The 25,246-nt window shown below is 34.6% G+C and overlaps 2 pseudogenes; one reads left to right on the top strand and one right to left on the bottom strand.

Moving 5' to 3' along the window:
• Positions 1-230: 230 nt before the first annotated feature.
• On the top strand, positions 231-16,625 carry LOC120176347 (annotated as a pseudogene).
• Positions 16,626-19,139: 2,514 nt separating this feature from the next.
• LOC120176382 lies at positions 19,140-23,590 on the bottom strand (annotated as a pseudogene).
• Between the last annotated feature and the right edge of the window lie 1,656 nt (positions 23,591-25,246).

Raw genomic sequence — 25,246 nt, forward strand, 5'->3', positions numbered from 1 at the left:
AAAATTTCAAGATGGACACGTGTCCACCTTCCACCTCTGCATATCATGCATAAGAAAAAAACTCAAGTAAAATTTAGTTAATGAAGATAACTATTTAAATTAATTAATTAATTAATAATATTATAAAAATAGAGAAATAAATTAAATCAAAATATAGGGGTTAAATATAAAAATTGAACACAACACGAACACGTACAGAAACTTTTTTTTTTGAGGAAACACGTACAGAAACTTCATATACATAAATGCGGCTATTCCTTTGATGCCTAACACCTCTCAAAATTCTGTTATTTATACGCTCTGTCGCTCCAGCGCGCCTGAAATTCCGTCCAAATTTCCCTTACGAGAATTTCCTCAAAACTTACAACAGAATCCAAACTTTGTTCATAGATCTTCTCCTTCCCTTTTCACATCACATCTCCAGCTCCGCCTCGCGCCTTCCCTTCTCTCCGCCATGAAGCAACGTTCTACGAGGATAATCTCCGTTAAATGGATCCTATTTCTCCGCATGTCCTTCTTCGCCCTCGGAGCTCTCTTCAGCCGTAGGTCCCTCTCTCGTTCTTTCTTTGAATCTTCATTTTTTTCATTTGTTTTTCTTTTATTGATCGATGAAATGGTGTCAATGGCAATGCCCACTCCTTTTACCTTTTTTATTTTTGGGTTTGGGGTCTTTAACTGTTTGGTGGAGGGCTTTTTTTTAATGTAAATTGGATTTTTGGTTTCAGACTCTGGAATACAACTACATCCAACTATCCGCATCGACGTTAACGGGATTTTGGCTCGGACGATTGTGACAGTAAGAAAGTATGTTTCTGTTATGTTCTCAATGACAATTTAACCGTAAGTTTTGTTTTTCTTTTAAACAAAGCTTTGTTTTTTGTCACAGAAGCCTGCAGCAGATAATGATGTAATGGGTCAAGTCTTGAAAACCCACGAAGCAATTGAGTGAGTACACAATTTATGTTTTTTTTTTTGTCTTGCAAAGTCTTCTCTCTTCCCTGATATTTTCTTTGCAATTCTGATATTAGAACTCTGGACAAAGCAGTTGCAATGCTTCAGATGAAGTTAGCCACCTCACGTAGAAATCAGGAAATGAAGAATTGGGATGCCACCGGTGCCTTCTCAACCTTGGCTCTTGCTCACAACGGCTCGAAGAGGTAGAAAGTGTTCATGGTCATCGGGATTAACACTGCTTTTAGTAGTAGGAAGCGGCGTGATTCCGTTAGAGAAACGTGGATGCCACAAGGTCTTTTGTAGAGTACTCGACCGATTGGTTTGTTCTTTGTATTAATCTCTGAAATGAAGTCTTATGTTCACGTATGAGAAGGGAACAAACTTGTTCAGTTGGAGCGTGAGAAGGGGATTGTTATCCGATTTACGATTGGCCATTGGTAAAATTGTTTTGCAGTTCATTGTTCATTGTTCATTACATTCATATATAACAACTTCGGTTTGAAATTCAAAATATTTGTTATTGATATGAAGATTTCTAGGCAAAAGTATTGCTAATGTTGAAGTGTGATGAATATGGGAGAAATGTATTTGACTGTGAAATTTGAGCCGACATATGCTTATATCTGCCTTATTTTTTCTTAGTCCAGTGCAACATCCAACAGCATTTTAGATAGAGCTATTGATTCAGAGGATGCTGAGCATAAGGACTTCCTTAGGCTGGTTAGACAAGCGCTCCAACGATAATATCGAGAACTCTTATGAGACAGTATGGCATTTCTTACCAATAACTCGTATAAATTTTCTAATACAGGAGCATGTTGAAGGATATCACGAATTATCTGCAAAAACTTACTTTTCTACTGCGGTCACAAAATGGGATGCCGAGTTCTACATCAAAGTGGACGACGATGTCCATGTTAATCTTGGTAGGTTTGCTGTCTCTAATCTCAGAAATACTTAGCACCCAAAAGAATGCTGATGAAGAAGTCGGATTGTTTCGTTAGTGAATTTCTTATGCATGTTTTCCCGTAGGTAAGCTAGCTGCAACTCTCGGCCGTCACCGTTACAAGCCCGGGGTGTATATAGGGTGCATGAAATCCGGACCGTTTCTTTCTAAAAAGTAAATATCCTGGTATTTTTTTCATCATTGATAATATAACTCTCCAATTTGCTTTGCTCCCTCTTGCAAATTTTGTCATACAACATTTTCTTCAAATCTTTTATGTTCATTAGATTTGTCAAGTACCATGAACCAGAATACTGGAAATTCGGAGAAGTGGGGAACAAATACTTCTGAAAAGCAACCGGGCAGATATATGCAATTTCAAAGGATCTCGCAGACTACATTGCTATAAATCAGTAAGATTCTCGATTTTTGTCTGAAAGTTACCCTGAAATGGTAGGCAGGGCTAATAATATTCAGTTGTGATTCTGACTAATTGCAGGCCTATATTGCACAAGTATGCCAACGAAGACGTGTCCCTCAGTTCATGGTTTATCGGCCTCGAGGTTGAGCACGTAGATGATAGGAGCATGTGCTGCAGGACTCCAACGACTCGTACGATGTTGAAGAAGTCAGGTAGTTTGATAGAAACAAGCACACTTGTTGCCAAAATCATTGTTGAAATATTTTTATGTTTGTTTCCAATGCAGTGCAGACTGTGAGCGGAAGGCACAAGAAGGTAATACATGTGTTGCATCATTCGATTGGAGCTGCAGCGGAATATGCAGATCGGTCGAGAGGATGCAACTCGTTCATCTGAAGTGCGGCGAAGGGTGTCATAACCATTTTTTTTTGTAAAACAATTAAATATTATTTTTTTTAAAAAACAATTATGACTTTAATTTGGAAAAAATGGGTGATTTTGAATTGATTTGAATAAAATTAAAAAGAGTCGCCATCAACCTTTGGGTTAGGTAGGTCGAATACCTAAAAACGTCTTTTAAAACAATTTTAAGAAAAATCATTTTTTAAGACAAGATTCGGTCTGCGTTACCAAAGATTCATTTAAATGGATTCGGGAGTCGGTTACGTGCGGGGAAGGGTAAACACCCCCACAACGCCCAAAAATTGGTACTGTGTCGCTTACACATCGTTGTAAATGGTGGAAATTATAAATTAAATATAAAGTTAATTTATGATCCATTTATTGAAATTTAATTAATTTACTTCGAGTTAACTATTTAAAGAAAATCCTTTAACTCGATAAGAAATCTTGAAATTTGCAATCCTCCATCGGGAAAGCTATTTCAACTATTTCTCTTTTGTAAAAGAATATTCTACCATTGATTATGTAAAAAATTACGAATCAAATATAACTAAAAACGATGTTTACACACGAGTAAATTGATTAACTAAAAACGTGAATTGAATACAAATTAAAAAATTTGAAATTTACATTCTCATAAAATAAAATAAATTGTCACTTAAAATAACACACATTGCATCGTTTGAACAAATTAATTAGCAAAATATACTCGACTTATTTCAAGTTTCTATGTTGTTAAAATGCCGTACCGGATCACACCACTTCGATCAAGTGGTACTTTCCACGCCCATTCTACACATACGTGTTCTTGAAAATATAATCGAATATTTCATACATAGATAAAAATATAATGAAAATAAATGTAATTGGAAATACAAAAATAAAATATTCACATTACTAAAAACATTATTTACATAATACAAATAACCGAGTAACGAGTACAATAAAATCATACCTAAATGACTAAAATAAAATATTATAGATCTAAACACAAATATAAATAATCACATTTGATTTTAAGGTACCAAAATAAAAATAATAAAAACCTAAAGGAATAAATAACAAATAAAACAAATAATCCAGGGCCAAGAACAAAATATTAAACAGTATGCAAATTATACACAAATAAGATTAGGGACCAAGATGAAAATAATAGAAACTTAAAAGGCTAAACAATAATTATAAATAAAGAAGAGCCCAGATAGCAAACATTAAATAATACATGAACCAGAAATATAAATAACCCATAATAATGCTTAGGACTAGATTGCATTAAAATATAAACATGCAGGCTGAATAAAACATTAAACCAAAAGTAAAACAGTGACCAAAATGAAAGATTTACAAATGTTGCTGTCAAATTCGAACATAAAAAAAATAACATATGATCAGTGACTAAAATGTAAGATACATAAATATCATATCCAAATTCGAACGTTCACAAAAACTAAGCAATACACAAAAACCCGTGACTGAATTGAAATAATTATAATATTGGGACCAAAGTCAAATATAACCAGAATAGCATAACAAGTAATAGCAGGACTAAAATGTAAGGAAGGAAAAACAAAGGCTCGAAATCAAATAATATATAACTTCATTATATGACTTAATAATTATATTACAAAGCGCGGGGGACTAAACGTGTAGTTAACCCAAATGATGAAATTACAGATCGGTCCCCATTGAAACTACGTCGTTTCGTGGGAGATGTATAACCCTAAGCCCAAAGCTTTCTCATCTCATATTTCTCATTTGCTTCCTTTGGCAAAAACCAGAGAAGAGAGAAAGGGAGGGATTCCCTCAACTCCCTCATCGGGGAGAGAAGCAATGGTTGCCGCCGACGGAACTCACGGCGGCCAACGGCGGTGAGAGAGCGAAAATCACCTCAAAAGCTCCCTCTCTCTACCCTTAACCCAAAAATCAAACCCACTTAACACAAATCTCACTATAAACTCCTAGATCTAGAGTATTACCTTCGAAAGTTCGAAACTCCCGGTGACCTTCAAGCTTCCCAAGCTATGAACTATGGTAAAATCTCTTTTTTTTCTGTTTCGTATCTCTCTTTTTTTATTTCTCTGTTTTTTTTTATCACCGACCTCCTCTCCTTTCGTTTCTTCTTTTCTTTTCTTTTTATCTTCCCCCCCTTAGTCTTGCATGCGTAGCTAATATTTGATGGATGATTGATTTTCGTAGGGTCATAATATCCTAGAATTAGGATAAGATTTCTTTTGGATTTTTTTTTCTGATTTTATGTCCATTTTCACTGTTTGAGGGACTTTGGTCACTGTTGTTGATGCGTTCGGATTTTGGTCACTGTTGTTGATGCGTTCATCAGATATGATCGGAAAGGAGGCTCGGCTTGGTGACTCGGGAACTCGACGACGGCTCGGTGATGGGAATCTGGCTTGAGCGGCTGAGGAATTGAAGTCGGCGGCAGCTGGAAGTCCAACAGAAGCGGCGGCTGAGCTGATGATTTAGGGTTTTGAAACCCTAATTTTTGTTGGGTTATCATATGATGGGCTCGGGTTAAGCCTAGGTTGGGCCTTGTTGTATTGGGCTTTGGCCTGCAAAAAAAAAATATGTAAAAATATAATATTAATAAAATAATAATATAAATATAAAAAATAATAATTAAAATAGCGATAATAATAATATATAAAAACCCGAACAAAAACGGGTGTCTACAGCTGCCCCTCTTTGCACATTCTTGTGTTAACAAGAATAGGGCAAAGACGACAATACAACACGTTTTTGTCTGGTTCTTCCTCTTTTTCCTATAAATTGGATATGCGTGTTGGGGGGGGGGGACGACACTGCTCATACGTGATGAAGAGGTCTGGTCGTCTAAGGGTGGATGATAACTCGGTTCCTACGTGATGAGGATGACTGGTTGGTGGATGACATGGCTCGTACGTGATGAAGAGTTCTGGCCATCTTTAGGAAGGGTGATAACACGGTTCCTACGTGATGAGGACAGCTGGTTATCTAGGGTGACACGGCTCATACGTGATGAAGAGATCTGGTCGGGGAATGACACGGCTCATACGTGATGAAGAGTTCTGGCCATCTAAAGGTGATAACACGGTTCCTACGTGATGAGGACGGCTGGTTATCTATGGTTGACACGGCTCCTACGTGATGAAGAGATCTGATCTAGGGAATGACACGGCTCATACGTGATGAAGAGTTCTGGCCATCTAAAGGTGATAACACGGTTCCTATGTGATGAGGACGGCTGGTTATCTATGGTTGACACGGCTCCTACGTGATGAGGAGATCTGGTCTGGTGATGACACGGTTCCTACATGATGAGGACGGCTGGCCATCTTTAGGAGTCATGGTTTCAAGAGAAACCAAATTAAAGATTTGTTTCAAGAAAAATAAACTCAAAGATGATATTTTTTTAAAAGCAACTGTCTCAAAAGAGACAAAATTCGTTTTAAGGGAAACGACTCAAAGACGACATTTAAAGGGAAACTGTTTCAAATGAGACAAAATTCGTTTAAAGGGAATTGATCTCAAAGATCAGGGTTTCAAAAGAAACAAACTCAAAGATGTTTTTGTTTCAGGAAAAACATACTCAAAGACTTTGTTTGTTTTGTTTCAAGGGAAACAGATTCAAATGATGGTAAAATTTGTTTCCAAAGAAACAAACTCAAAGATTTTTCTCAAAGAAACTGTCTCGAGAGAAACAAAATTTCGTTTACAAAGAAAGAGATTCAATGATTTTTTTTTAAAGGAAACAAACTCAAAGATTTTTTTCTCAAAAGAAATTGTCTTTAAGAGATAAAATTTTGTTTCAAAAGAAACAGATTCAAAGATGGATTACATCTTAAGTAAGACCAAATTTGTTTCAAATGAAACAATCTCAAAAGTTAGTTTTTAATTAGAAACTGTCTCAAGAGAGACAACATTTGATTTTAAAAAATAGACTCAAAGATGATTTTGTTAAGAGAAACAAACTCAAAGATTTTCAAAATGAACATATTCAAAGATTTACTTCAAAAGAAACTGTCTCAAGAGATACAAAATTCATTTTAAGAGAAACAGATTCAAAGATTTTTTCCCAAAAGAAATTATCTTAAGAGAGACAAAATTTTGTTTCCAAAGAAACAAACTCAAAGATTTTTGTTTCAAAAGAAATTATCTTAAGAGAGACAAAATTTTGTTTCCAAAGAAACAAACTCAAAGATTTTTGTTTCAAAAGAAATTATCTTAAGAGAGACAAAATTTTGTTTCCAAAGAAACAAACTCAAAGATTTTTGTTTCAAAAGAAACTATCTTAAAAGAGACAAAATTTTGTTTCCAAAGAAACAAACTCAAAGATTTTTGTTTCAAAAGAAACAATCTCAAAGATTTTTTCACAAAATTGTCTCAAGAGACAAAACTTTGTTTCAAAGTAAATAGACTCAAAGATTTTTTTCAAACGAAACAACTCACAGATTTTTATTCCAAAGGAACAAACTCCAAGATTTTTATTCAAAAGGAACAAACCCAAAGATTTTTTCAAGAGGAACAAACTCAAAGATTTTTTCCTCAAAAGAAATTGTCTTTAAGAGATAAAAAAAATCGTTTTAAAAGATTCAAATATTGTCGATTTTGTTTATATGGAAATAATCTCAAAGGTGTTTTCAAAAGTGTTTATTTTGTTTCAAATGAAACAATTTCGGGATTTGTTAAGAGGGGAAATGTCTCGTGCGAGACAAATCAGCTTTGAAAATCTCAAGTGATATTAATTTTGCTTTAAGTACAACAACCTTGAAATTTGTATTATGAGAGAAAATGATGTCTCAAGCGAGACGAAATTTGCTTTAAGATATAGTCTCAAATGAGACAAAGTTTGTTTTTGATATAGTCTCAAATGAGACAAAATTTGTTTTTAGAGAAATTGTCTCAAGCGAGACAAAGTTTGTTTTTGAGAAACGATCTCAAGTGAGATCAACTTTGTTTAATGTGAAACAAATTCGAAATTTGGATCTCAAAGGGAAAAGGTCTCAAGCGAGACAAAATTTGTTTTGAAAGAAACAACAATCTAAGGTGAGATTTTGTTTTTAGTGAATCAAATTCAAAATTTGTATCTCAAAGGAAAAATGTCTCAAGCGAGACGCAATTTGTTTTAAAATTCTCAAAATTTGTGGAAAAATGTCTCAAGCAAGACGAAATTTGTTTTGAAATAGATACGATCTCAAATGAGATCAACTTTGTTTAATGTGAAACAAATTCGGATCTCAAAGGGAAAATGTCTCAAATGAGACAAAGTTTGTTTTGAAATAAATTGTCTCAAGCGAGACAATATTTGTTTTGAAATAAATTGTCTCAAGCGAGACAAAATTTGTTTTTAGAAAAATCTCAAAATTTGTGGAAAAATGTCTCAAGAGACTGAATTTTACTTCAATAATAAAAAAAAACCTCAAAGGTGATAGATAGTCTTCTTGTTCCTGTATGTTGAGGAAATGTCTTGATTGTTGACTTCAAGAAGTCAAATCATTGCTTCTTCAAGTTAGAGATATCTGGTCATTTCTGAGCTTTGATTTCCTGAAAGATCAAAATGATGTATTTTTGACTAACTATCTTGGATGTTATGATGTCATGATGAAGTTTGTATTTTATTTGTCCTCAAGAGAGGGAAACTCAAAGTGTTTATTGCACATGGTGATAAACGTTTGATGCAAAGATGCAAACTTATGTAACATGTATGTAAGTGTATGTATGTATGTATATGTTGATGTATGTTTTTCTCGAGCTGAAAGGAGAATGGTTGCGAGAGCAGTCTTCACTCTATCATTGATTCAGTTTGTCCGTATTTCCACCAATGTGTACCCTTACAAACCTTGACCTGAGACGATTTGTTTGTCCCATCAAATTTTGTCCAAAAATTAACTTTCTCTTGCCCCAGCTTCGATTCTGAGCTTCGGTGAGATATTTGTTGAATTCTAAGATATGCCTCCAGAGATTATCTTGTTTGAAAATTTTTTCTTCTTCTTTTATTTTCAAAAGTATGAAAATATCAATTAAAATAATTTTGAAAAATGTTTAATCAAAAGATATGAACATATTGCCCCTTTTAAGGTTTCACAATTGACAAATCATAAAACAAGAGTTCATTGGATATCAAAGAATTAATTACTCTTTTAATCCTTCAATAAATTATAGCTATTTGACAAGTGTCAAGATCAATGCTATCTTTGAGAGATGGTTAAGTAAGGAAGGATAAAAAAAAATCTCAAGTGGTTATTTTTGGTCAACAGTATAGTGTTCTCATTTATTTGATGTTCTCTGATCTGATGGAGTAGCTTCTGTACTCAGCTATTGGAAGTGTGCTCTGACTCCCAACTCTCATGTTCTCATTCATGTTGTGTGATGCCTCATCAAGGGATTTGAGCAATCGTCTCCTATGTAATAACCTTCATATTCGAGCCGCCCTTTCAGGTTTTCAACTCGAATCCTCCTTTGGTTTCAAGACGTTACTCAGAATTTTACGTCTTTAACCCCCCCTTTGTTATTTTTCTCTATCATGCATTAAAGATTTTTAGAAAACTTTTTTATAAGTAAAATATTAATCCTGATAGGCGGGATGAAATATGAGGATAGTCTCTTCCGCTTAGAAATCCATGTATGATTAGAAGGGACTTGTAAGGCACGTAATGTAGGTCATGGTTCAGGGTTATGAAAGAAAGGGATAAAAGGCCCAAACATGTGTTTGAAGGGTATTTGAACCAAGGATCAATTAACTCTGATGCCTTCGATCTTGTTTTGCTCCATTTGAATATGCTCGTATGAGTCCTTTGTCTTCTCTTGATGTTCTATGATCTTCTGGTGAACTAATTCTGGATCAATCTCATAGTTTGAAACTTGATGTACCATTTGAGTTGAGAGACTCTTTGTATGTGCTATTTGTCCACTTTCTCTTCTTTTTTCTTTTCACTTTGTTTCTTTCTCTTTGCTTTAATATGATCTTCGCACTGTGTATTTGGTTCACCTTTTGGTATCTTATCTGGATCAATGATCTTCACTCATACGAGCAGATTTCCTCCAACTTGCCCCCCAATATGGAGGGTGATCCTTGATTAGGGTTGAATCAGAAGAAAATATCATTCAGGCTCAAATGGGGACACAAGGGATATATTTTCTCCTTTTGTGAAGGGATAAAGAAAGAAAGCCGTTCATCATCTCATACACAGAAGTCCTTGCAGAAGAGGTATCCCCAGGGGATAAAGTTTCAGGATTAATTTTTATTTAAATGAAAACAGTAATTAATGCATGATAGAATTATTTTGAATGAATTCTATTTTTTCTCTTCGCTTCTTGCTCCCAACATGTCTCAATTGCTCATGCTCGTCTTCAGAAAATTGATGCGAGATGCCCCACACTGTGTCTTCTTTGTAGGAAGGTTTATGTTCAATTGAACATCTTGTACTCAATGTCTGTAGGTTTTATTGGTAGAAAAAAGTTGGTTTTACGTCTAAGAAGACGATTGTGACTTTATTGACTCAAAGAAAGGTATGGGTATGACTTTTGTGTCTCAAAAAATAAATGCAGTGTTTCAAGGTGGAAAGAATGTTTCAAGGTCTCAAAGAGATAGAATGTCAAAAATTGGTTATTTGGTAGTGACCAGGAATTATTTCGGGTAAAAATTGAGAGATTTTATTTTGGGTTTAGACAGAATAAAATAGGTCTAATCTTGCCATATGTCGAAAATCTATAATTCTTGAAGAATTAAAAGAATATGCAATTCATTCGATATTCAAAGAACTAAAGATTAAAATTCGTTCAATTATTTAACCTTAGAATGTATCATCATTTCAGTCATCAAAGATTAAAAATATTTAAGCAAATATTGAAGAAAGAACAAAAACGAGTTCAAACAAAACAATCTCTATGGATGCAAGTAGTTGATGCAATGACTCTATTTTTCTTTGATTGTACATGCCCCTGAATCCATTATGTTCTGGATCTTGCACTTCAGTGCCTTACAATTTTCAGTAGTATGCCCTGAGATCCCAATGTGATAGTTGCATATGGCGTTAATATCATGGCCTTCAGGATATGGGGTCTCTCTTGGTTTGGATTGAACTGGAGTCACAATGTTCCTCTCAACTAGCATTGGGAGCAATTCTTCATATGTCATTGGGATTGGATTGATGCGACAGAAAGCCTTATGAGGTTTGATCCCCAGATTAGCTAGATAAGATCCTTCAATGTTAATATCATCTCTTTCCTCATTGTCGGAATGACTAGTGCCTCCTATCTGGCCATTATTAATAGCTCTTTCAATCATTTCTCCACACATGACAATGTCAGAGAAACTCTTAGTGGCAACCCCTATCATGTAGTCGATATAAGGAGACTGTAATGTATCTATGAATATAGTGATGAACTCTCTTTCAGTCATTGGTGGATGCACTTGAGATGCAATATCCCTCCATCGTTGTGCGTACTGTCGAAAACTCTCATAATTCTTCATCCCCATATTCTGAAGCATTGTTCGATCGGGGGGCCATATCAATCATGTGCTTGTATTGGCCTAGAAAAGAACTAGCCAAATCCCTCCAGGAGCGGACTTGAGAACGACTCAGTTGGTGGTACCACCTTGAAGCGGGTCCAATCAAACTGTCTTGAAAGCAGTGGATCAACATCTGATCATTGTTAGTGTATCCAGTCATCCTTCGAATAAACATCATGAGGTGGGCATTGGGGCAACTGGTTCCCCTGTACTTTTTCAAACTCGGGCATCTTGAATTTGGGCGGGAGCACCAAGTCGGGAACTAGTACTAGTTCTGTTGCATCCATCCCGTTATGAGAGGTTTGTCCTCTCATTCCCTGAAATGTCTCTCTGCACCACTGTTTCAGATTCTCTGGGATCTCGTTCTTGGCTCTTCTCGTCGCTTGGTGACTAGGAATCCTGTTGGACGAGATAAGTGGTTGTGAATTAGCCTGTGCTTTCACACATTTAACTGTTTCACGGGTCAATGAAATCTTTTCTTTGCCTTTTTCTTGGTTGAGCTCAGCCATCTTTGCTACCATTTGGTCAACTAGATCTTTTTGGTTTTGCAAGATACGATCCACGGTGGTCTTTTGCATCTGCTCCATTTTAACCTCCCACTCAACTTGCATCTTTTGCAAACTCTCGTTCAGCTCTTTCTTTAATTCCTCAAACTTTGCATCCATTCTCAGTACTGTATGAATGCAATTGCACAGTTAGAAGTGCTTCCTCAAAGTTTCCAGCAAGGTATGATTAATGCATGTAAACATGCTTAAATGAATGTTATGCAAAATGCAACGATGCAAATGCAAATGCAGAAATGTGGATCCCAACAATGAATATTTTAGAACAATTTTCACCAGAAATAAAAGTTTTCACATTACAAGACAGTCCACTTTACAGACTTGACTTCTCTTAGATGTTGAATCTGAAATGGGTCGCTGCTTCATCTTGGATCTTCATCCTTGAAAATGATGCCCCTCAAGCGTTTTGTAAACAGACTCTTTTAATGCCCCGGCGATGCTGAAGTCAGTGCATCACTCTTCGATGAATAACGTCGGAACGATCGTAAATAATAATCTACTGCTGGATTAATCCCCAGACTTCAGTCTTAAATGTTGCACGATCTTCGAGCTCACTGCTTTGTCTTGGATCTTTGTATTTGGAACTGATGCCCCTAAAGCATTCTGTAACCTAACTCTGTTAATACCCCAGTGGTGCGGAAGTTAGTGTGTTGCTCCTTGATAAATAGCGATGAAATGATCGTAGATAAAAATCGACTGCTGGATCACTCATCGGATCAGTGGCTCATCATTTTAGTCTCGAACGTTGCACGATCGTCTTGAGCAAGTCTCCTTCTTGTACTCTGTGCATTTCTTTTTAGCCTTCGGTGCATGTCTGTGTACGCGACTACTTGGTTGAAAATTTTTATCTCTTCTTGTGAAAATTTTCTCTCGAATATCCCCTTGCTGATCAACATTTTCGCATTAGGTTATGATGATGCAATGTAAAGAAGAATGAAAAAAACAAAAACAACAGAAAATAAATAAGTTAGTGCACACAAAGAGAATAAAAGAAATTAGTTAGTATAGGTAAGACAATCGATATAGATAAAAGTGTTATTAATATAACACCTACTCATCATGATATCTACCCGAGCATGCTTTAAATAGATAATAGTCCTACCCGTACATGTTATCTACCCAAAATGAATAATTTCAAAAAATTGGTCCTAACCGCATGGTATCTAGTTCGCATGCTTTTATTCAAAAAGAAAACAAATTCTACGAAATTAAAACAAAAGATAAGGGTTTAGAAACACTCCTCCTTTGTGTACACCTAGTTTGGGCACCTACTGACGGACAAAGGTTCGGTATGACTATACCTAGGGTGATCGTTCGACGGTTCACTATATGCTTGGTTTCGGCTCTAACGGAAAAAAGGGACTCGAATTGTCCTTGATGTCGGTGCTCCCTTGGGCTGCCAGACCCTCAATCCTTACCCATTACAGGTTTCAAACGGACCGAGTTCAATTCGAGGGGATTCACTGCCTTATACCCATACGAGGAATAAATTCCTACGAAGGTATAAGGTATGTATCCCATGGGTTATTTGCTAAAACTCATACGAAGAATAAATTCTTACGAGAGTAAAGCATTCACCCCAACTAATTTGGATCGAAGCTCGTGTCTAGAGCTTATGTTATGCACATGATGTGATGTGTGTGAGGAGGAACATACCTACCTTTGACTCAAAAGGAAAACAAAACAAGGAAAAAAAATGATAAAATCTTGACAAAGCTGAAAGCTACAAATAAACTGTTAGTATGACAGAAAATGAAGCAATTAAAAATTTCAATAAACGGATCATAAGTTAACTATGCACTCAAACTTATAATTTCCACTTGAGACCACAATGTGTAAGCGACCTACAGCTTGACTCTCTAAAAAAAGGTCCCCAGCGGAGTCGCCAAGCTGTCATAACCATTTTTTTTTGTAAAACAATTAAATATTATTTTTTTAAAAAACAATTATGACTTTAATTTGGAAAAAATGGGTGATTTTGAATTGATTTGAATAAAATTAAAAAGAGTCGCCATCAACCTTTGGGTTAGGTAGGTCGAATACCTAAAAACGTCTTTTAAAACAATTTTAAGAAAAATCATTTTTTAAGACAAGATTCGGTCTGCGTTACCAAAGATTCATTTAAATGGATTCGGGAGTCGGTTACGTGCGGGGAAGGGTAAACACCCCCACAACACCCAAAAATTGGTACTGTGTCGCTTACACATCGTTGTAAATGGTGGAAATTATAAATTAAATATAAAGTTAATTTATGATCCATTTATTGAAATTTAATTAATTTACTTCGAGTTAACTATTTAAAGAAAATCCTTTAACTCGATAAGAAATCTTGAAATTTGCAATCCTCCATCGGGAAAGCTATTTCAACTATTTCTCTTTTGTAAAAGAATATTCTACCATTGATTATGTAAAAAATTGCGAATCAAATATAACTAAAAACGATGTTTACACACGAGTAAATTGATTAACTAAAAACGTGAATTGAATACAAATTAAAAAATTTGAAATTTACATTCACATAAAATAAAATAAATTGTCACTTAAAATAACACACATTGCATCGTTTGAACAAATTAATTAGCAAAATATACTCGACTTATTTCAAGTTTCTATGTTGTTAAAATGCCGTACCGGATCACACCACTTCGATCAAGTGGTACTTTCCACGCCCATTCTACACATACGTGTTCTTGAAAATATAATCGAATATTTCATACATAGATAAAAATATAATGAAAATAAATGTAATTGGAAATACAAAAATAAAATATTCACATTACTAAAAACATTATTTACATAATACAAATAACCGAGTAACGAGTACAATAAAATCATACCTAAATGACTAAAATAAAATATTATAGATCTAAACACAAATATAAATAATCACATTTGATTTTAAGGTACCAAAATAAAAATAATAAAAACCTAAAGGAATAAATAACAAATAAAACAAATAATCCAGGGCCAAGAACAAAATATTAAACAGTATGCAAATTATACACAAATAAGATTAGGGACCAAGATGAAAATAATAGAAACTTAAAAGGCTAAACAATAATTATAAATAAAGAAGAGCCCAGATAGCAAACATTAAATAATACATGAACCAGAAATATAAATAACCCATAAATAATGCTTAGGACTAGATTGCATTAAAATATAAACATGCAGGCTGAATAAAACATTAAACCAAAAGTAAAACAGTGACCAAAATGAAAGATTTACAAATGTTGCTGTCAAATTCGAACATAAAAAAAATAACATATGATCAGTGACTAAAATGTAAGATACATAAATATCATATCCAAATTCGAACGTTCACAAAAAATAAGCAATACACAAAAACCCGTGACTGAATTGAAATAATTATAAATATTGGGACCAAAGTCAAATATAACCAGAATAGCATAACAAGTAATAGCAGGACTAAAATGTAAGGAAGGAAAAACAAAGGCTCGAAATCAAATAATATATAACTTCATTATATGACTTAATAATTATATTACAAAGCGCGGGGGACTAAACGTGTAGTTAACCCAAATGATGAAATTACAGATCGGTCCCCATTGAAACTACGTCGTTTCGTGGGAGATGTATAACCCTAAGCCCAAAGCTTTCTCATCTCATATTTCTCATTTGCTTCCTTTGGCAAAAACCAGAGAAGAGAGAAAGGGAGGGATTCCCTCAACTCCCTCATCGGGGAGAGAAGCAATGGTTGCCGCCGACGGAACTCACGGCGGCCAACGGCGGTGAGAGAGCGAAAATCACCTCAAAAGCTCCCTCTCTCTACCCTTAACCCAAAAATCAAACCCACTTAACACAAATCTCACTATAAACTCCTAGATCTAGAGTATTACCTTCGAAAGTTCGAAACTCCCGGTGACCTTCAAGCTTCCCAAGCTATGAACTATGGTAAAATCTCTTTTTTTTCTGTTTCGTATCTCTCTTTTTTTATTTCTCTGTTTTTTTTTATCACCGACCTCCTCTTCTTTCGTTTCTTCTTTTCTTTTCTTTTTATCTTCCCCCCCTTAGTCTTGCATGCGTAGCTAATATTTGATGGATGATTGATTTTCGTAGGGTCATAATATCCTAGAATTAGGATAAGATTTCTTTTGGATTTTTTTTTCTGATTTTATGTCCATTTTCACTGTTTGAGGGACTTTGGTCACTGTTGTTGATGCGTTCGGATTTTGGTCACTGTTGTTGATGCGTTCATCAGATATGATCGGAAAGGAGGCTCGGCTTGGTGACTCGGGAACTCGACGACGGCTCGGTGATGGGAATCTGGCTTGAGCGGCTGAGGAATTGAAGTCGGCGGCAGCTGGAAGTCCAACAGAAGCGGCGGCTGAGCTGATGATTTAGGGTTTTGAAACCCTAATTTTTGTTGGGTTATCATATGATGGGCTCGGGTTAAGCCTAGGTTGGGCCTTGTTGTATTGGGCTTTGGCCTGCAAAAAAAAATATGTAAAAATATAATATTAATAAAATAATAATATAAATATAAAAAATAATAATTAAAATAGCGATAATAATAATATATAAAAACCCGGACAAAAACGGGTGTCTACAAAGGGGATGCTGTAGTTTGGACTGCCTTAATCTAAATCGATATAAAGGTTTTCTTGGGTGGGGGAACAAGATTAGAACACTCATGGTTCATCAGACGTACGAGATAACAACAATTGCAAATAGATTCACCCCCAGCGTTTGCTTGGAAATTGAAAGCAAACTACACAATTTTTGTTTTTATTTTTCTCATAGAAATGTGATGTGTAAGGAGGTGTAAAATGGAGTTTCATAACCCCCAAATGCTAATGTATGATCGCATTTTTGTATAACACACTTCAATTCAAACAAAATTATAGAGTAAAAAATTAAATCAAGTACAATTATAGCCTACTGATTTTTTTTCACAGTAAGTAGCTGATGAAACCAAATAGAAATGAGAAACAAACAAATTTATTTCTTAATATTAACAAGTATTTTATTTATAATAATTGTATACAGTTGGAGGGTAAGGAGACAGATAAGCAAGTCTTTGATTCCGTAGGCAATCTCTGGCGATGATATATTTATTATTTGATGACTGATCATGTACTTGCACAAAAGTAACACTTCCCTATGTTTAACCCTTTGCCATCCTGCTGTTAACTCAAAATGACACCTTCTCCATGTGGTCGGAGAGGTAGGCTCTGTTATTTTAACTCCATTTGGACTGCTACAGGTCTCATTTTCTTACTTAGGAATATATTAAAATTTATTTTAAAATTTAACAATTTTTTTATGATTCGAATCTTAAAAAAAATATTTGAATCAAATTTAATATAAATTAAATCTGTTAAATTTCCATCTTTCTTCTCAATGCGAGATAAATGTCTTCTTCCTTTCTTTATGCTTATTTTATATCGTCATCTTTCCCATCAGTATCATCTTTAAAGTTGGATACTTGACATAGACTCACTGCTACCCGACCTTTGTTATTATATGTAAAATTGAAGTATATATAAAAGTTTGTTTTAGGGAAGCGCATGGATGAGGAGAAATGGTGAGTCACCGACAAAAACATGTCTTTCGAGATCAACCCGATCTCCGAGTCTGACATGTATTGTTCAATTCAGTCGTAAAGAGTAATATAATAGTACCATACTTCGTTCATATTTTGACACAAAAAAAAATAAACTCAAACTCCCCGACTAAAAAGAAGCTGGAAATCTTCCGCTATCTCTCCATTTCTTTCTTTCTTTTCAGGTTCGTCGTCAGAGTCTTCAAATTTCTTCCAAGAAGCTAAGGAGGTGACAAAACATGGGAAGTACATGTAATCGCCGTCAGAATCTGCAGTTTAGTCACAGCAGCAAGGGGAGTATCTTTTTGCCCATGTTGTGTTCAAAAACATCCATCCATAAAGATGTGGTGGTGAGGCTTCCCAGATGGGAACACAAGTCATCCGATGACCCTCTGTCTCCAAAGATCAGTTGCATGGGACAAGTGAAGAGGAACAACAGGATTGTCGGATTCCCTGCACTCGATCTCGCCACCAAGACCAGTAGCGGCAATACTAATACGAGTAGTAATATCAAGTACTTGAATCTCAAGAAGCTGTTTTCTGGCAACAATGGCAGGAGGAAACAAAACGGTGGGAAAGAGAATTGCGGTTCGAGTTCAATCAGCGTCGAGAACATGGATCCCCCTTTGCCTGTGGTCAAGAGAGTTCCGAAAAGAGGTGATGAAGGAGATGGAAACACTCTTTGGCAGAGGAGATCTCGTGGAGTTTCGCTGGAAAGCTTACAACTTCAACAGATTCAAGTTAACAGACATCAAGAACCACAACAGTTTGAGAAGACACAAACAATCAAACATTGTACAAGGTTAGATAATGTATATGATTTGTTCTTTACATTCTAATTTTTGAAGATTGTTGTTTTCGCTGATGTATTTCGATAAATGGAATGGAATTATGGTGATGCCAGTCAAGAACTCAAAGATGATATGAATGAATATTCATCCAAGTCCAAAGATTCAGACATTAATCTCTAAAATTGTTGATAAAGCCATCATTATGTTCTGTTGCTGCCAATATGAAAGATCAATAGTATGCATTCAAGAGTCGGATATTTTTCACATCTGTTTATTTGATAGGATTAGGATGCCTAACGCCAACCCCTTGGATTATTTGCTTTAAAACCTAAATGATTTTGTTACACGAAACTACAAGATTTGATTTTTCACCAGAAAGAAACACTGCTTTCTTTCACATCCATTGTCAAATTAACAGTTAGGCAGGCCAACGTTTTAGAAAAAGGGACAAGGCATCGTCCATTTATATAATTCAAAGATTTGAGTTTCAAATGTCAAACCAAACGAGGGTGGGTTGTACAAGAAAGTCTCATGGTGACTAATTCTACAGAATGTTTTCAATTAATGTATTTCTAGTGCTTTTTTTTAATGACTTTTAAACCTGATCTTTTAGTGGTAAATGTTTTTCTATCTTGCAAACCAAACACTTTGATATTCCATATATGTCCACAGTCCACTGTTGTTAGCCCAAAGAACAAAAAATATGCAATGCCTTGATATCTTATTATCTAGTAATAACAACTGCGGCCTTTTAGGTGGTGGTTATGCTTGGACATGGCTTTTTTCTTATGTTAAGACTTGACAGCATGGGTGACATTATAGCTTGCTATTCGTAAGATCATCCTTAATGTATATCCAAATTCCAATATTTACATTTGCAGTTCACCTATCCCAAATTCAGATACCTTTTGTCAAAAAAATAAAACAATCTCACATTAATTAAGAGCAAAAGAGTGTCATTTATCTCATGGTTTTAAGAACTCCATATACAGGTAAGCTTGTCGCACATGTCTTGAGATGATGCTGGGACGAAGCTATTGACTTCTGATTGCTACCCTCTATTTTTATACAACACAAGTGACAATTGACTAGTAAGAAGCAAGTAGCAGATAAACTCGAAAGGCATGCAGCTTTAACTCTGTTCTTTATACGGTGTCCAGATTAACTTGCTAACATCAACCTCAAGACCACCACGGCCTGCAGCTTTTAGATGACGATCCAACACCTTGGGATCGGCTCATATAACATGCTGCCCCTTCCTGTATTGTATCAGTTCTAGACTTTGAAGAGTAGTCAATATATCCTCGGCCTTTATGGCTGTCATAACACTAAGTTCCTGCAGCGAATAGGTTCATGCAGGAAATAGTCGTAACAATTCAGTGACCAATATTGAACCAAAATTTACCAAGAATTTGTAGTAGATATAAACACTCAGCGACAGCTAGCTAATAAACAAGAATAATAATTTATCACACAGAAGCATCATCAAACCAATCAATTCATGCATGTTTTTAACATCATGTTCATACTTTTTTTTTATTTTCGATATGGGAAGATGATCTAAAATCACTAGTGTTGTCATATTATTCAAGGATGATCGTCTATATTTTCTAGGTAGGCCCATCTATTCTCTGATCACCCACCATTTTGAAGTGAAAGCAACCACGCACACTTTACAATCTACACAAGCTTGACTGAAAACATACCCAGATTCAATTTAATGTCCGCATGACAACTTGAAGTGGTTTGAGTAGTCTTAGCAAGTTCTAATTTTCAAATCCAATGTCTCAAAGTTTCATATATTATTGAATAGGAGATGAGGTGTTCCTAATCAAACTTGGAACTTAATTTTCTAATAGCTGGGTCCAGTTGAGTTGAACTCAAGAATATTTACTGTGTAAGCTTTAGTCTACTCAACCACACTCATCAGCAACTCATCCACTGCTAACCAAAATTTTGAAATCCACTAGCAGGTTTACTAGGCATACCCTTCTAGGATATATTAAAATAAATTTTTAAAAATTAGAAAAAAAAAGGAGACATATGACAATATTTTTAACTTCATTATGGAATTAAAGTTTTCACAGTGGATAGAGTAGAAGAAATTGCATAAATCACAGCCCACTAGACTTATATGGCTTCAGTAGTGATACCTTGATGGAAATAATTCCTTTATGTTTCTTCAAGATGTCTAAAAGAGCTCTTGTCCAGTACCCTCTGTAGCTCAACAGACCTAGGTCGGAAAGTGGTCTTTCAAGTGTGCCAACTTTACCTTCTTTCTTTGAGAGTTCATATGTTGTGGTCCAAAACGAAGACAAATAAGCAATAAAGCTCTAGTTAATAACCGATAGGATGAAATTCCAAAGGACAAGCATAGAGCTTACAAAATGTAATCAAAAATTTTCCATAGCCTTTCCTTTGATAAGGAGGAAGGATGAGGATATAAGCCAAATTATAGGATTCCTCTTAATGCTTTTCCTGCATGATTAGATTCAAAATGCTAATATATTTGTTTGTGTTGGGGTAACACAGTCTAAATACTGTGAACAATGAAATACATATATATATAATTAAGAAACAAGAAAGATTCACAACATCTTAAGAAAAGCCGATTATTAGAACTACAGAGTTTTTAACCAACACATTATGGGTAATGATGTTATAATTCACGGATAGAGCCGGTTATTAGAACTATAGAGTTTTTAACCAACACACTATGGGTAATGATGCTATGATTCACGGATAGACAATAAGTTCTATAAATCAAATCACCTAAATGATGCTATTATAGCTAGTAGATCGCAACAAAAAAAAATACTAAAATAGCCACAGACTTACAAAGGTTTGTTTTAACTCCAGACCGCATCAAATTATATGCAACAAAAACCTAGAAGCTACCTTAGAGAAGTATCCCACCATATGGCAACCTTGATCATCACATTCACACAAAACATAGAATAAAAATAGGTCAACGTCGTAATAAAGGGTCTTGTGGTCAAGGAACAACTTTGCTAAATAACAAAGATTCTGCCCATAAACCTTGTTCTTTTTGCTATCAACCTGTCTCAAAATATTTGAACAAAGGAATACCAATGTCAGCAAAGATCTGTTGTACTCTATAACAAGACATGTTTAAGCAGGAAAACACAACAAAGGGATAGGAAAAAAGAAAAAGAAAAATGGTGAAAAATATTTATATGCTCATATTGGAAGTTGAAACAAGCATACACCACCTTTTTTTTCAATATATCTTTCAAGAAGATCTTATGATTATTTGATTTTATGTAAAACAAAAAGTTGTGAAAATTGAACTTACAAAAACCAAAAGCAATAATGTGGGTTCAAAGAAAACCAAAATCAGATAGATTTTACTTAACTAGAATGAGGAAAGACTTTTCTTTTTCATTTTTTGAGATTTGGAACATAAAGTAGCAGCAGTAAAAACTTTTCAAGAATATACCTCAAACATTGACAGTGTACCACTTCGATATATTTCGTCCCCAGGGGATGCTTCAAATCACACTTTCTCTACGGAGTAAAAATTAAACAGAGAGTTAATATTGATTCTGCCTGCCCCATTTGTAACTTGCAACAATTGGAAAGGCGGGAAAATCAAAGACAATACACACACACATATCACCAAGAATTTTCAAAAGGCTTTTTTTCAAGGCAGCAATATCCTACATATGTACAACATTCCATCCTATCAAGTCATAAGATAGGCAATTACACTACAGAGAATGCAATTTAAGATATTAATTGAAGACATGGAGAATAAAGATTATTCTTTCCATATATTGATCTTAAAACACAAACTTCGTTCTTAACCATTTGGGAAACAAATGAAGAATAACATTGGCACCATTAACTAAGTTTTTGTGATTTCCAGGTACTAAAAGAAAAATATATATTGATAATCAATCATATATAAGAACCAGATACTTGCAGTTTAGCAAGCAAACAACACATCCCATACTTGTTTCTATCTTAACCAATTAGGACAAAAAGGAAAGAAAACGAGGAAAATCTCGACTCACATATCTACACCTATATAATTTGTATAGTACTAGAGGATCGATAGAAGGATAATTATTGTTTTATGCACAAATTAAGCGAAGCAGCAACTAGATGAGAAGTATCACTTGCCAAGACAAGATCATTGACTTCAATCCACAGCATACATGGAAAGAAGAAACGTCAGACATCACTTATCAAATCATTTAACACTCGGTTACTTTCACCCAAAACATACATAACAAAAATATGTGGTAAACAAAACTTATATTCATGATAAAAAAAAGTAAAATCACATTACAATATTCAAGGTTACCATAAAGAAACTAGAATATAGTCAACAATTAAGTTACTATAAACTAATGGAACCCAAGTATTGTAAGGGGGAAATTTCTATTACTACATTGAGGCAAAGCTCACCATATGCCTTTGAAGTTGCTCTTTACGTTTCATGAAGTTGAGGCAAAACTCACAAAAGTACAACTTCAATGAATCATTATATTATGGTGGAAAGGGGGAAAAGTACCATGTCTCAATTTCATATCTTCCAAGTTCTATGGTCGAAATATTTTTCACATTTGTGAATTCCTCATGCTCACGCAAGCTAGCAACATCTAGCTCTTCATGACCCTGTATAAAAGAAAGTAACACACAGTTACATATAACAGAATTTCACAAAAGCAACAAGTAGAAATTTTAAATTAGCTTTTGATATTTACACATCATCGAGCAAAATGTGTACATTTACTTACAACCTCGATGTGTTTCTCATCAATCTTACGTTTCTGGTGGCGCGTCATTTTTAAGCTTGTAACCTGAGAACCCCATGAGCAAAATCTTAACATAAATACACCCTAAGAACACAAATAGAGAATAAACTGAAATGTAATGCTCGGCATTGTAAAAGAAACTTTACCTTGTCTTCAACCTTAACATCAACAATTGTTTCCACGGAATCAAGATCAAGCTGTTCAAGCTCCACCAATTCATCTAGCCTCCTATTAACTATAATTACCATAACAAAAAAACATATAAATTTCCAAAGTTTCCAACATAAATAATTCTAAAATTTTCAATTCAATAATAAAAACCTAAAATAATTAAATTTAATTAGAAACCCTAGGGAGAACAGAAATCTTACACTCGGTGTAATGAACATAATATTCGTAATCATTAGGCTCAGAAAAATGCATCTTGCGACGTTCGATGACTTTGACAGGATGATACTTGTCGTCCCTACAGCGGCACATCACGCGAGTACCCACCTCTAGAGGGAGTATACTTGACCTCTTCTTTTTCGTTGCCTCAGGCTCGGACGCTCCGTTAGAGGAGGCCAGAGGCTTCTGGTCGTCACCGACCTGCTCTACAGTGGTGTGGGATTGTGTTGAACCATTCTTCGTTATCGTCGGCGTGTGTATTGAACCCATAGTGTCAGTTTGAGAGGGTTTCAGCCTTCGAGTGGGCTCGACAATATAAAAAGGGTTGAAGAAACTATTTTTGGGGCTTCAACCCACGGAGTTCATTCTCTCAAAGTAAGAGTAAAATACAAATTTGATAATTAAACTTTCATATAATTCCTATTTTACTTACTTCACTTTCAAAATTTTTAATTTACTCACTCAAATTTATAGATCGAAAATATTTTATCACTCTGCCTCACGCCGTTATGACGTGGCTCACTTAAACTATTTTTAATCATTAAATTTCTTATATAAAAAAAGAAAATAATTAAAAAAAATAAAGTAAAAGAACAAAGATTTGACTTTGCCCTTTACCTTCTTCACTGTCATGTGACTTTCTCTAGCTAGGATGGAAATGGAAAAACAGAGAACACTGGTTTCAGCAAGTTTTACGAGGAATATTAGGTGAGGAGAAACGAGAGGCTGAAGTGGAGAGGCAAAAACGGGACAGAGGTGAACAGTGGGCACCATCTTGGACTTGGGGTAACCATTTAATCTTCAAAGAAAATACAATCGAAGAAGCTCAAGAGCTTGAGGAAATCGAAAGCATGACCAAGACCAAGCAGTGTCTATGATTGGCTACAAACAAAACTACGGTTATAACTTATTAGAGCTGGTATAATGTCTGGAAATGAAAAATACTAAAACAGAACATATATTGAATGAGTTTTGTGTTTCATCAAGCACAGTTGTGAATGATGATGATGTTACTAACATGATGGAGGCGTTAGTGGTTTTGAATCATGTTTGTTCTCTCTCTAAAAAATGAAAATGCCAAAATAGTGTAATACTCTTAACTCTATATGGATTTGAATACGAGTCAAAGATATCATTTACATACATACTATAGTTGAAAACCAATGCACTTTTGAATCTTTAGAATTTATTCAATTTAATCCTTCTAATATAAAAATATAATCGTGAAAAATCATATTATAATATTTAAACATCCAAATCAATATCAGCTTAAGACAGCAACTGGACAATTCTATATTGTTACTTATCTTAAAGTAAGCTTCCTAAAAAACTATCTAATTTAAAATATTTCTTTATGCTAACAAAATATAACTTTTATTTAAAATACAAAACTTAAGATTCATATTCATATTCATAATAATATATCTTAGACATTTCTCATTTGTATACATGTCATCTATAAAATTTTAAAATAGTAGGATGTCATTACTGATACCTGTAATTATTCTTTGTTGATTGATGCCAAACTCCACTCCTTACTTCACTTACTCTTCTTTACCTACACGTGAAAATCATTACACATTAAATATTTACTTAGTGAGACATTATAAACAACTAAGGTGATATAAAATATAACATGACTTTATATAATCAAACAATATATTTATTTATAAAACTTAAAAATATCATAACAATCTAAACATCAAACTTAAATTCAAATAACATCATTAAATATCCAAACTGTTTTATTCGAACCATTTATCCTCTTCAGAAGTCTGAAAATCATCATCTTATGGTTTTGTCAAAACCATGATAATTAGTATTAGACATAACAATCATGCCATATTCTTTTCATTCACATACATTTCAGAACTTTCAGATTCAGAACTTTTCCATATTCATAATTTATTTTAGATTCATAGCTTT

The sequence above is a fragment of the Hibiscus syriacus genome, unplaced genomic scaffold, assembly GCF_006381635.1.
Source record: "Hibiscus syriacus cultivar Baekdansim isolate YM2019G1 unplaced genomic scaffold, ASM638163v2 tig00112236_pilon, whole genome shotgun sequence".
Classification (NCBI taxonomy): Eukaryota; Viridiplantae; Streptophyta; class Magnoliopsida; order Malvales; family Malvaceae; genus Hibiscus; species Hibiscus syriacus.